This window comes from Hemibagrus wyckioides, linkage group LG07 (genome assembly GCF_019097595.1).
Source record: "Hemibagrus wyckioides isolate EC202008001 linkage group LG07, SWU_Hwy_1.0, whole genome shotgun sequence".
In the NCBI taxonomy this organism is placed as follows: domain Eukaryota; kingdom Metazoa; phylum Chordata; class Actinopteri; order Siluriformes; family Bagridae; genus Hemibagrus; species Hemibagrus wyckioides.
The window spans coordinates 432,961-444,641 of NC_080716.1; the positions used below are offsets into that span (position 1 = coordinate 432,961).

The 11,681-nt window shown below is 39.6% G+C and overlaps 1 non-coding gene across 1 annotated transcript; it reads left to right on the forward strand.

The window, feature by feature from the left end:
- Positions 1-7,087: 7,087 nt before the first annotated feature.
- Positions 7,088-7,160, forward strand: trnav-cac (transfer RNA valine (anticodon CAC)). Its single transcript has one exon. It is a non-coding gene; the product is annotated as a tRNA-Val (tRNA).
- The last annotated feature ends 4,521 nt before the right edge of the window (positions 7,161-11,681 follow it).

The following is an 11,681-nucleotide window of genomic DNA, read 5'->3' on the forward strand; positions in this document are numbered from 1 at the left end:
TGTTCACTCTGCTGACTCACGACTGTGCAGCAATGCACAGATCCAACCACACTGTCAAGTTCGCCGATGACACAACTGTGGTGGGTCTCATCAGTAAGAGCAGTGAGTCAGCTTACAGAGAGGAGGTGCAACATCTAACAGCCTGGTGCAGAGCCAATAACCTCTCCCTGAACGTTGACAAGACTAAAGAGATGGTGGTTGACTTCAGGAGAGCACAGAGTGACCATTCTTCGCTGTTCATCGATGGATCCACGGTGGAGATCGTCAAGAGCACCAAATTCCTTGGTGTTCATCTGGCAGAGAACTTCACCTGGTCACTCAACACCAGCTCCATCACCAAGAAAGCCCAGCAGTGCCTCTACTTCCTGAGGAGGCTGAGGAAAGCCCATCTCCCTCCCCTCATCCTGACTGTGTTCTACAGAGGGACCATCAAGAGCGTCCTGAGCAGCTGCATCACTGCCTGGTTTGGGAACTGCACCGTCTCGGATCGCAAGACCCTTCAGCGGATAGTAAGGACAGCTGAGAAGATCATCGGAATCTCTCTCCCCTCTATCACGGACATTTACACCACACGCTGCATCTGCAAAGCTAACAGCATTCACCCTCCTGCCATCTGGAAAGAGGTACCGGAGCATTCGGGCCCTCACAACCAGACTGTTGAACAGTTTCTTTCCTCAAGCCATCAGCCTCCTCAACACCCAGGACTGAACTGTAGAACAACTCTCTCTCACACACACACATAAACACACACACACACTCAAGACTGAACTGTACAAAACTCTCTGTCTGTCTCACACACATACACACACACACACACACACTCTCTCTCTCTCTCTCTCACCTGGATGGATACACTTACACACACACATACACACACACATAATTTAAATTGTTCATTACTTGTGGCACTACCACTACCTGTCATACGCTGCTATAGTTATACTTATGTTTATTTCTATTTGCACTACCTCAACTGCTGCTGTTGAATTTTTTTTGCACAATATTTTTTACATCATTTCTTTTTATCTTATTTTATTTCACTTATATTCCATTACACATGTTCTTTTCTTTCTTTTCGGCACTAAGTGTCCTGTGTTTTTGTGTTGCCTTTTGTTTGTATTTATTATTTTTGCACTGTCTTGTCTTCGATCTGTTTGCACCTAGCTGCACACTGTGCACTTTATGTGGCTAAGACAAACTTCTGTCCTAGCTCTGTGTTTTTTTTGTGTTTGATCTTTATGTTGTATGTTTCTGTAGCACCAGGTCCTGGTGAAACGTTATTTCATTTCACTATGTACTGCGTCAGCTATATGTGGTTGAAATGACAATAAAGCTTCTTGAATCTTGAATCTTGAGTGCCATCTCTGTAAGTCTTAAATTCATTAACTAATCGATCATTGCAAAGAACCCTATATAGAATGTCAGCCCAGTTTAGCATTTTCTGCAACATTTGCAGAACTGGCACATAAGAGACTGACTCTGAATCAAGCTTGTATTCAACTGGCATGGCAATCAGAAATTCACTCTGAAAATATGATGCTCCTCTGCTTATTGTGGAAAGAGGCTCACCATCTTTGGTCATTGTCAAGATGAAAGAAGTAAAATTTGATTTATATGTTGAATTATTTCCTGTGCAGCCAAATCAGAAACATGCAAAATCACCTGCATTTTGAGAGAGTGAGGCTATAATTTGAGAAAGAGTGAGGCTCCAACTGAGGACGCAATTCATCAAAGTTTTCAATCTCTATATCATTTATCTCCAAAAGTTCATCTACAGGATCAGCGCTCAAGGGCTATTCTTGTTGCACATTATCTACACTGTGTGTAGCAACATACAAGAGAACGTCAGATTTTAACTGCCTCTGATCAAATGCTCCATGCTCTCTACATTTATGGGAATTAAATGTAGAGTAGATATTGCTCTCAAAATTGCAATTGTTGTAGGGAAACTGCACAGTTCTATGATTTTTGAGATGCTGCCGCAATTGAGAAAAAAAATAGACTCTGTGCAGGGCGCCTCAAAACTGCAAAGTGGGCAGTGAAATATCAAAGGGATGTTATCACATGGACTGGATAGGCTACCATGTGCCTGATGTGAATGATGTTTTGTTAAGTGTACACTTATTGCATTAAATGATTTGAATGAGCACAGACAATCTGTGTAGAGACATGGAATTGGAGTACTTCTAGTGTAGCTTCCATGTTTTATTCTGTAGTGTTTCAACAGCTGAGCCCACTTTTCACATGAAAACAAGCAAAACCTACACTTCCACTGCATGAATTTAAGTCCCCAAAATAAGCATACACTAAATAAAAAACACAAAATATGGTACATGCTTGTTAATTAAGCTATCTTAATTCAGGCATCATGTTGTTCATTTCCATGTGAACCACACGTGCGGATCAAACGTTCTAGAAAGAATGTTCATAAAGGCCGCACAGGTTTTTACATATCATTAATGATAAACCATGAACTTACAACCGATTAAAATAGCTTAGAAATGTAATAAAACAAGTGTTCAGTAAAAGTCGATTTTTGCAACGTAGCACTGGTCGCATTTGACATAAAACTACTTCAGTGTGCCTTTTTATGTCTTTTCCTCTTTCCACACAACTAGCAAATAAAATTGTATTTAAGTTGTAAGAGACACTGATGTTTATAAACAGATCATTGTGAGCATACCTAGTCATTCTACTACATCCCTAAAACGTGCTGTTCTTTGAGTTCTTCTTCGTCAATGTCTTCTCCAAACACCTGTGTTCTGTCACATTGCGCATGCATGAGACAAAAGCGTGTTTAAGAAATTAGAAGAGTAATTCTAACTGTGATAGTAATAATAATTGTAATAGTAATTGTTTCATCCTATGCTGAAACTTAACCAAAGGCCAGTAAATATATCAAGCTCTGTTCATACAGATATGGTGGATTGTGATGTAGCAGCAGCTGATTGGCAATAAGCTTAAATCTTACTGGTTTCCAGGTTATTTTATAGCGCAAAGGGGAAAAAGACCCAGAACCTATAAATAAATAAATAAATACTCTTAAGTACTCTTAAGTTTAGTTCACACTACACAGTCTAATCAATTTAAATCAACAAATTTTCTAAAGTCAGTTAAATTTACAAGTTTTTCTTGAGTAGATTCAACAATTACTTTTTACAGTGCATGTGTTTGACTGGTCTATACCACAAAAAGAAAATACTGTATATTACTGTTAAATTCTATGGTAACCTGCTTAAGATTTTACAAGTATGTTACTGTATCGTACTGTTTGGAAAAACAGTATGTTGCTGTTAGAATTTGGATGTAATTTTACAGTCTGTCACTGCTCGAAGTCCATGTTCATAGCTTGATACTGGCTAATATGGCCCACAAAAATGAATTTTGTTATAAATCATGATCATTTCTGAAAGTAATTGAATGAAAACATTCAGGGGGAAAAACACTATCTTATCTCTATTATCCCAATAGGTGGCAAAATAAGTCAACAAACATGATTTAATATACAGTATTATATATATAATCATGATATACTGTGTAATCCCAGTTAAGTTCATTTCAGGTCCAGGTTGTAACAGTACAAAATGTGAAAAAAATATATAAGCACTTAAAAATGTATATTTCTTTGCAGTATGTCTTTCAATAGATTATGCAGTATGTTGGCGATATATCCATGTGTACAATCAGAATATAGTATGTAGATGCTGATAAATGAACGGATTCAAGAGGAAATGTGTTTTTTGGTCACTATTCTGGTTTTATTTCTGGCCCACTTGTTCATTTCTTTGGCATGTCCCATGTTATCTTTTCTTGGTGAAACTACTTTCTCTGTTGTCCTGGTTTCATGGTTGTTAAATTTTTTTAGCTACTTATTTGGGTAAACAGGTTCATAACATAATTATAGATACTTTAATGTAATGAACGTGAACAGAGTCAGAAACTTTAATTTAATGAAATACTTTGCAATTGTAGATTTAAATCAATCATGAGTAACCGAAAGGAAACAGTTACATGGAGGAAACCTTTGAGATGACATGAGGAAGAAACTTTATGACTTTAACTTATTAGAGAATACAGGTTGTAGCTACTGTGGAATAAAAATTCTACTGTACTCACTACTAAAATCTGACTCCAGCTCCACACTGACCCGACAGCTCAGTCTAAGTGAGACTCATAGTTAGTAAGGCCTCAAAACTAAATAAGCCAATCAAGCAGACTAGATGAATGCAGATAAGAGATTTTATTTTGTAATCAGCGCTGACACAAGAATTGAGATGCTCACGCATGAACGTCCCAACAACCTCTCTTCGGGGAACTCCAACTACAGCCTTTATATACATTTCCCTTATCTTCCCAATGCAACACGTCACTGGTTCTTTGCCTAGACAATCCCACCCATCTTTCTTTTTTAGACCTTTTAGACTCTTTTTTACACCATTATCTTTGAATTTACAACTTTTCAAATACCATTATAATTAAAACTTCCCTACATCATTATATTAACAAATTGGGCGTTTCCGCCCCCACCAGTGGGATTGTCTTCGGCCTCACTCTTGCCAACACCTCATTCTTCTTCAGGAGACAGCATGGGTAAGTTCTCAGTCCTTCAGGGGCCAACACCCTTTCTTTTATTACACTCTACACTTCACGGCTTTTCTGATTTATCCACTGTCTTCTACGTATGTACTCTAGATATTTCGCCTGGTACCACCATTGCCATCCAGCACGCGCTGCGTTTACTTCATGATGAGATCACTGCCGCTCCAGGTACCAGCGGAGCGAAGATTGACCATAATAATCTAGGGTGCATCTCTGCCATTGATTGGTCCAAGTTTGGAAAGCCTGGTACCGCAGAGAAGGCCTGCCAGACTGACATCATTCATACAACTATTTGTTCTTCAAAGCCCTTGCAGCCTGTGTGCAAGGCCCGTGACAGGCCAACATGCCGTGTTAAACCTTATATTGTTCTTAAGCTCAAACGACCTAACGAGTAAACCTTACCTGAGAACTCACTCCTGCTGTCCCCCGATTATTTCACACTACATCAAACACACACCCCATACATATATCCTCATTTACAAAATTATCTCCCACACTACTCAGGCAGTGAGGGCTTAACAGACATACATGAGACAGCGAAGGTTAAAATTCACAGTGTATTTATTTGGTGCACATAGGGAAAAAAATAATCTTTGAGTACAAAATTCAGTGAAAATAGAAAAAGGAGCAAAATAGGGAAAACATGGTTACACAGCCTTGGTTGATGGCTGAAAGGGGCTGAAAGGGGTCCAGGTACGGTGGAGCAGTGACGAGTGCAATGGCTTAGGGATGTCTTCTTCGGTCTCCAACAGCTTTGCCATGCTTCACTCACTCCACACCGCAGCCATGTGCTCCTCTGCTATCCAAAACACTGATGGTGCTGAACCAGCACAGTCTGTTCAGGTTTTTTATCAAGAAGAAAAACCTTAAAACATGTATCTTCAATTCAGTAAAACTTTCAATATAACAGAACTGTCAAAATTTTTGTACAGTGCAGCTGGATTTCCTGTCACTGTGGGTTAGGGTTAGAGCAGAGTAGCATAGTGCAGAGTCTGATACAGTTGCAGAGGAGATGAACAAATCCCCCTTTTTTCTCCATGGACTTTAATGTTGAATCAGAAAAAAACACTTTAGTCTAAAGTGAACAGTTGTTTTATATGTCTGAAATTAGTTTAGCTCCTGAGATTAACAATGGCAAGGGTTAAATATTTGTGCAGTATGAATGATAGAAGAACAGGCAGAGCCTATATTACAGAAGGTGCTCTTGTACTTGTCAGACCATAAGATAACCAAGTTCGCCATCTTGTGTTCATCAAGAAACATATCTTTCTTTTCCTCTATTTATGCTTTTTATATTCTTGAGTCTACTAAACTTTCCCTAGGTTCTACCTAGCTATAACCTTGCCATTTTAAAAAACATGTCCCCACCAAGAGATGTCAGAGTGACCATTTTAGCAATTATAAAGGAAACCCAGCAAATCTGTACACTCTATAGATTACACTGAGCACCTGCTTAGATACAGAACTGCTCTGAACAGCAGCTGGTCAGCGTATTTCTCTAATATCAATAATGCCAGCTGTAATAATTGATTTATTTTGAAGATGAGAGCCCGAGCTGCTTCTTTATATTTTCTGTAGTGTAGTGGTTATCCAGTTCGCCTAACACGCGAAAGGCCCCCGGTTCGAAACCGGGCAGAAACAACCCAAGGCTTTTGACCTTTGCTTCAGTATGCATCCACTCGTCCTAATCGGCACCCTGAAGGTGACTGGAGCAGTTTCTCCACAATGTGATGCCTAGTTTGAAATGCGCTTTAGAGCATAGAAAATGAACAAGTGTATACTTCAAATCAAGCAGCGCTTAGGGGCTTTTGCTGCAGGCCGCAAGCCATCACTTACACCGCAATTGGAGATCGGAAAGAGCTCTCCCCAAAGAACTCTGGCCAAAGCCTGTCAAATGCAACTGGTGGAGTTTGCCGTTCCGTTTTGACTTTCGAGACCGGGCAGAAACAAGCCTTGAGCTTTGCTCCAGTAAGAGCCCACTTGTCCTAATCAGGACCCTGAAGGTGACTATAGCAGTTTCTCCACTATGTGGTGCCTAGCTTCAAATGGGCTTTAGTGCATGAACAAGTGTTTGCTTGTTCGAGTCGAGCAACAAGTAGGACTGTTTTTTTTTGGCCTCAGGCAGCAAGCAACCACTTAGAACACAAGTGGAAATCCCTCTCACAAGCAGAGAAGCCTTCGTCACACTCTTGCCAAAGCCTGCTAAAGGCAGCTGGCGGACTTTCCTGTTCCGTTTGCCTTTTCAAGGGCGGCCCTCGTACATTTGCCACGCTCCAACATGCGGCTTAAATGTAGTGTGTTGGCCGGGAATCAAACCCAGGTCAACTGCTTGGAAAGCAGCTACGCTCACCACTATACCACCAACGCCTGAGGCCGCGCACTCATTACTCGGTTGAAGGAACGCTTAAGCCTTTGCGTTGATCGAATATTTATTTATTTACTTACTTTGCGGTTCCCCCCCCGAAAGGAAACACTTTCCTTCGCTTCTGTTTCTGTAGTGTAGTGGTTATCACGTTCGCCTCACACACGAAAGGTCCCCGGTTCGAAACCGGGCAGAAACATCTTTTGGCGGTCAGGGGCTTGTGCTTTGCGTCGAATTAGACTCGAGTTTTGCGCTCTGTAGCACCCGTGCCTTGGGAACAAGCTGAAACTGAGATCCGGCCCCACTCCCACATAGTTTCTGTAGCGTGACTGTTTTCACGTTTTCTGCTCATTTGCACTGGCGAACAAAAGTCTTGATATTGTCTTTTTTTTGTTTTCTTTTTTGGTTTAATTGATTTATTTTGAAGATGAGAGCCCGAATAGCTTCCTTGTAGTTTCTGTAGTGTAGTGGTTATCACGTTCGCCTAACACGCGAAAGGCCCCCCGGTTCATGCATGGTGTCCTATAAGAGGCTTCAATCCAAGGACCCACCCTACTCCCAGCATTCCTGGGATAGGCTCACGGTTGGAGCTTTGATTTTCAGAGGTTATTTGGTGAAATACACCATGGGATTTGCACCTCCTGGGACCTCTCGATAAACAAGCTTCCAAATGAGAACCAAGCAGCCGGCACTCCAAGTTTCCATTAGTTTTGTCCCACTCAGGCTATTCCATGTAACATTTTAACAATATAGGAAGGGCTCATCTGGGATCTCTCACACCCAAAGTGAGAATCATAACTCTAGACCAATGAGCCAGATTGCCCTGGACAGGGAACTTGTGCACTGATGCAATTTCATTGTACCCTGCAAATGTACATCTTCCTGTTCTATGGGCTCATGCTAAACTTTTCAGTTGATGACTATTGTAATAATTTCACTAACTCCATTTTGTTGGAAAGGAGACATCAACAAGCAGTGTTCTTGGGGATGTGCCCAAAGAACAGAAAGGAATGAAAGGAAGCCAATATTAAGTGGCAGGACCTTGGTTCATTTCATGCAAACAATCAACATTAACTAAATACAAATTAATTTCTTTTCATTAAGTAGCACTGGTTTCAGTAGAGATGAAAATACTTACACAAATAGTGACAATGTGCAAAGCTTCATGTACATGTACAATCTCAGTACTTTTTCCACACCTGTGATATGGTATATTCCAGTGGTGGGCTGTGCATTTCACACCTAGGCCTTCACTGGTGTCCTTCCTGAATTAATCCACCTCTATACCATCATTATGACGCCACGGCAATAGATACTAATCTACCATTAAATAGCAAAGTATATATTCTCTGATTATCCAATTAAAGGACGGGAAATTGCTGACGTAATTGTATGCCTGATAGATGGCCCCAGTGACACCAACTCGAAATCTGATTGGTTAATTTAACAATTCCATTGCCATTTATTTTAAGCTATGGGCGCCTGCACTATTGATTCTGAAGGCCTTAAGGCAGATTTCTTTCACCCTGGCAACACATGATGTCAGCCAGTGACTGAAATATGATTGGATAAATACTCTCATCATAAATATACACTACTGGAAGCAGCGCAACCAAGAGAAAAGCTATGAAATGTAGAGAATAGACAATTGGGAATAATTTAGTACACTTTCATGGAAAAATATACTAAATATATTAAAATGCAAGTCAGTGATTCAGATCACTGCTGTTTAGGCCAGCAGAGAAGGCCTTGCTGGCACTGACGGCCCACCACTGGTGTATTCCCTCCTTATGCCTAGTGTGTCCATGATAGATTCTGGAGCCACAGTGACTCTGATTAGGAAGATTAATGAATGAACCCATTGTGGAATTCAGTTATGTAATGATACACATGTAAATACATAATTAGTCATATTAACATGTTTGTGTTGTAGCCTGGGAATTATGCTCTGTTGGCAAAATTTCCCGTCTTCTGTTTAGGTCAGTAAAACATTTTAAAACTTTATCTACTGCCATCTGTACAGAGTGTGTAAGCTCTTCTCTCTGGCAGTACAGGTCCATCACAGACATAATTAAACTGAACAAAGTGACATTTATAGAATGAGAAATGCAGCATAACTAACCAGGTTTTAGAAATCTTTAGGCAGACTGACTGCATTTACTGTCATGGACTGCTGGACAGTTCCCTGTCAGGACACCAGAGGGCGGTCTGGCAGGGTTTAATTATGTTCCCATGTGTTTTTGTTAACGTTGTATGCACCCTACCGCCCCACCGCTGCACACCTGTTCCTTACTTTTCAATGACTTTATCAGTACCTACTGCTTCTGATTCAGTATCTTCTGCTCGGCCACTGATACAGTACGCATTGATCAGTATAAGTGTGTAGTATAAATACAATATTGATATTCTTCATCTGTCATGTTGACATGGTGACCTGCAACTGCAAATCTGTAACAGTCTGCCAGTTAGAGCACCTGAACTTATTTTAATGATATTTATGGCTTTTGTCTGCATTTTGATGACATTTGGAAGTCCAAGACAATGGAGGCACCAGACAAGGGCTTTTTTTAAATCAAAATACATAAGGATCATCATCATCAAGCACACTGCATAAAATTTACCTCAGGTTTGATTCCCTGACTCCCCTGTCCTCCACAAAACCTTTAAGAGAACACTGGGGAAAATGCCATTGGGATATTTTCTGCAAGGTTGACAATGTTACTTTGGGACACCTTTGAAAATATTATTCTCCTTCCCTAGATTATACTACACCTCTTAAATTAGACACTTCTGAATGTTGTGAATCCCCAAACAAGTTGTACAATATTGTGCCTCTTAGAATACATGACAAATCCTAATTTGTGTTTGTACATATACATGAATGAAAATTCATTCGAATTAATCATGGGGAAAAACTGCAGCAAAGTACAATGAATTAAATTTTAAACAGTACACACCAGCAACAAGTGACACAGTGTCTCTTTATTTTATTCTCTTTCTTCAGCTGCATATGTTTCCACAAATGTCTTTTGTGTCTGTGGTTAACTGATAAGTTGCTAAAGGAAGTATCTTTGATATTAAACGTTGAACTTCAAATGAATTATTTCATAGGTTTTTGTACAGTCTCTCAGTGACTCTGTATCACTTTGCTACTACTCTAAGAGCACAGTGATAGAGTGCAGAATCTGAGATCTGCAGATGTTTGATAGTGAGTTCAGTAGAGTCTGGGGATGTTTCTGCATTGAATCGAGAGCCAGAGGGGTTGCGCTGAGCTGAACTTGCTGACTTTGCACCTTTAAGCAGTAAAAACTGTGGTGCGCTGTTAGGATATTGTCTGTACCAGTAAAGCAGAATTCTATCACTGCTTGATTCATATGAACATCTCAGAGTAACAGTGTCTGTTTCCTTCCCCACAATGTTGACATCTTTGTCCTTCGGCCAAATTTTATCAGCAGAACTGCCTGTTGTATTGAAAAATGATTAATAAAAATATAATACAAATATCGAAAAATTCTAAAAATGTTTTTTGTGTAACACCAAAAACACTGACATTAAAAATAAATGAATTAATTCGATGAATATTAGTTAATTCCATTAATTAATTGATGAACTGATGAAAATTACCTGTAACTAGAGTGAGAATCAGTGGTATGTATCTCACTATGTACAGTAAGTTGTATAGTTGATCCATTTCTGAACACAGCTCTGTGAGGATTCTGTATAAAAGTGCTGTATGTGCTGAACTTTACACCTCTCTAGAAGGACACACCCAGGAAGTGATGCTGTTGTAGTGTAGAGTCATTAATATGGCTGTGTTGTATTTTAAGATTCATCATCTATACCATACTATAAGCCTTTATCTATTTGTGTGTTTTTTTAATTATTTGTACATTTATAAATAATTATGATAATTTGCTGTGGAAAATCATAGGAAACTGGATCCATGAGTAAACTGGATCCAATCTCTCATAAGTAAATTTGCTGTGTCTGTTCCCAAAAGGTAATTAAATTCAGTTCACTTCATTTTCATTCATATCACTTTTAACAATGGACATTGTCTCAATGCAGCTTTACAGAAATACAGAAATTCAGAATAGAAATTACAAAGTTGAAAATTAACTTTACCCCTAATGAGCAACTCTGAGGCAACAGCGGCAAGAAAAAACTCTGTGAGACGATATGAGGAAGACTCAAATGTGAACCCATCCTCATCTGGGTGATACCAGAGAGTGTGATTATGAATAAATTACCTTCTAATTGTATATTATCAAACATTAAAAGCAGCAGAGGAGATGATCAGATCCACTTGTTTAGTTTTATCATCAACTTTAGCAGACAGACGTGGTGGCATAGGGATTTACCTTTTACCCTCCTTTCTGAAAAGGTCAATGTTAACTTACCTAATGAAAGCCACAGACACATGAATATAACAGTGAACATGATGAATGGTGTTAGTAAAATGACAATATTCTGAGGTCTTTCTGTACTCTATTATATTAATATTTCAGAGGTTCATGTCTCCACAAAGTGTGACATTCTCCATCCTGCTCCCTGTATTCCAGAGAGAGGCTCCAGGTTGGAGCTTTAATTTTCAGAGGTAATTACAGTGGGATTTGAACCTTCTTGGACCTCTGGAGAAACAAACTTCCAAGCGAGAACCAAGCCAGCAGTGCAAGTTTCCATTAGTTTTATCCCAACCACTCTATTCCATTTAAAACCA